Source organism: Sardina pilchardus, chromosome 3 (assembly GCF_963854185.1).
Source record: "Sardina pilchardus chromosome 3, fSarPil1.1, whole genome shotgun sequence".
NCBI lineage: Eukaryota > Metazoa > Chordata > Actinopteri > Clupeiformes > Clupeidae > Sardina > Sardina pilchardus.
In genome coordinates this window covers 21318425-21321344 of record NC_084996.1, presented here as the reverse complement: position 1 = coordinate 21321344, position 2920 = coordinate 21318425, and the positions used below count along the sequence as shown (strand labels likewise).

Here is a 2920-nt window from a genome sequence, read left to right as displayed (position 1 = left end):
CTGAGAGAGAGAGAGAGAGAGAGAGAGAGAGAGTGTGCGTAAGTTCATCCAGCCGTCCAACATCTTACATCCGGAGTTCCCTTCCCGCACCTTCTGTTCCGGAACCCCGCATGGAACACCAAGAAGGCTATCCCCGGTTTAACCTTTACAGAAGCACTTACAGACCAATGGATCTACAGAAGAGCATTCTCCTGCAGAGGCACCCCACAGTTCAAATGTACTCAATCATCAACGGTCAACCAGGCAGTTCTTAAGGGTGCATGAGTCAATGAGTCAGTGTATGACTATGAGTGTGTGTGTGTGTGTGTGTGTGTGTGTGTGTGTGCCTGTGTGTGTGTGTGTGTGTCTCTTTCTGTGTTAACTATTTCCTGTAGCATATGAATAGTCTTCCTTAAGCATCTCTGAAAACTCTGGATGCCTTTCCTGGTACGGCTGCACTGCACACAAGCATGGCAAAGACTTCACCAAACACGGACTACCTTAAGCTTTCTTTAGTCTTTAGTCACTTAGTTATACATTCAGACCCTCACTTAATCCAGTTCAACATTCTGATGACACTTGTTACTTGGATGGTCCACACACAGATTATCTATAGATGCTCAGACCTGTCTGAACTGTCTGTCTGTTAAGACCGTGGACTAAAGTGTATGGTTACGGTTAAGGTTAGCGGTTGCGTTTAGTTAAGCTGATGTTCAATATTTTGTTCAATAAGCGTTTTTAGACGCTCAACTTGAGTCTTAACAGCTGATCTGTTCTGTCTCTGTGGGCGGAGCAACCAAGCGAAGGGTTAACATCTCGGAACGCCTCTCGGACCATCTGGAGGATATCGTTCCTGTCTGTGGAAAATTCCTGTCCAAAAGAATATGAAAAAGATCATTATGCTGTACTGACAAGATGTGCTGTTCTTTGCTCAATCCGTAAAAGACTACTGAGTGGGTGTCCTCTTTTGAATGAACATAATTTCATATTTGTACATCTTTTAAATAATACTATAAAAAAAGAGTATACGTACTAGCCTACTGACTGATGCCCACAGCATGTGTTGACATATGCATTCTATATATATACTGCATAGGGATGTGCATTGAAATGTCTTGACTGTAGTAAGATAAGCATCGACTATACCATTACTGTATTGCAGTTGTTTACACAGTATTACACTGTATACCAGCAAGTTTGCATGTGTTGTTACAACTTCACTGTATTTTAGCGAATGATCACTGTTCATAGGAATAATGAAATCACACACATAACGTTGTGTCTTTTCCAAGCTGCTAGCCCAGCTAGCGATTTAGCCTGTTTACAGTCCAGATTAGGCCCAGTTCTGTGCCTGATTTAGCTGCCATGGGTTGCTTTAGCTCACCCTATGAAAATGAGTGGTTGACTTAGCTTTAGCACATCGTATGAAAATGAGTGGTTGACTTAGCTTTAGCTCACTGTATGAAAATGAGTGGTTGACTTAGCTTTTAGCTCATCGTCTGAGAAAGAGTGGTTTAGCCAACAGGATGAAGATCAGTGGTTGGCTCACATCATCAAAATGGGGTCATCCCTATGTTCCCCGGGTCCTATGTTCCCCGGTTTTCCCCCCAAAATGTCCAATGTTCCTCAATCGCAATACATACGGAGGAACATACAGTAGGATCATTTTGGGGAAAGCAGGGAACAGGACCCTTAACATTTAAAAAAAAAATGGTCCTATGTTCCCCGGTCCCATACAATGTGGGGAACACTGGACCTGGGGAACATACTGTAGATACGCTCCCCATGAAAATGGCTGGTTTAAGATGTACGCTTACCGTGTGAAAAGCAATGGCTGACTTAGCTTAGAGTTTGAATGGATGTCAGTGTGGTTGATGGGCTGCACTGTGAGAGGAATGTCGATGTTGGTTCTCAGAATAGTGAGTGTAAGATGAGTGGATGTGTTGACTAACTGGCCTACAGTAACTGTAGCTTTGAGTATGATATGAATGCGAATCATTGCTGTGCTGTAGCAGCATGTCTGGCAAAAAGCATGTCGGACTGGCGGCATGTAAATCCTGTAGCTTCAGGTTTGAGTTTGAATGTGGTTGAGATGTTGATGAGTCATCATATCTCCACAGCAGATGATAAGAGTCTTCATAGATGCTTAGTCAACAGGATGAGTGTTTGGTTTGTGAATTCAGAGACAGAGAGAATAAGTAGCATCAACCCTGTGTATGATTTTGGGCTTTTGAGCTTCTGACAACTAAAAAATCTCCAAGTGATTATCTGTGGAATGGTTGAGATTCTGCACTTCAGCCGAGCCCTGAGTGCTGACGGACTCATGCTCCACCATATGTGGTCACTCACGACTAGTAGTGTGCTTTAGATCAGCATGTCCTACGCAGTAGGCTTCGGTGACGACCCCTAGTCTAATCAGTCCATAGGCTTCGGTGACGACCCTAGTCTAATCAATCCATATAGTGACGACCCCTAGTCTAATCAGTCCATAGGCTTCGGTGACGAGTGACGACCCTACTAGTCTAATCAGTCCATAGGCTTCGGTGATGACCCTACTAGTCTAATCAGTCCATAGGCTTCGGTGACAACCCTACTAGTCTAATCAGTCCATAGGCTTCGGTGACGACCCTAGTCTAATCTGTCCATAGGCTTCAGTGACGACTCTAGTCTAATCAGTTCACAGGCTTCGGTGACGACCCTAAACCCTAGTCTAATCAGTCCATAGGCTTCAGTGATGACCCTAGTCATGACCCTAGTCTAATCAGTCCATAGGCTTCAGTGACGACCCTAGTCTAATCAGTCCATAGGCTTCAGTGATGACCCTAGTCTAATCAGTCCATAGGCTTCAGTGACGACCCTACACGTCTAGTCAGTCCATAGGCTTCGGTGACGACCCTAGTCTAATCAGTCCATAGGCTTCGGTGACGAGTGATGACCCTAG

General features: G+C 44.4%; 1 protein-coding gene across 2 annotated transcripts in view; it reads left to right on the top strand.

Annotated features, from left to right (window-relative positions):
* The window catches only part of pemt (phosphatidylethanolamine N-methyltransferase), a 70880-nt gene extending 68161 nt beyond the window's left edge, over nt 1-2719 (top strand). For both annotated transcript variants that reach the window (XM_062532402.1, XM_062532403.1), the window contains exon 7: nt 1-2719. This exon is cut by the window's left edge and continues 270 nt beyond it. The gene's annotated coding sequence lies outside the window, so the exon portion shown is untranslated.
* The last annotated feature ends 201 nt before the right edge of the window (nt 2720-2920 follow it).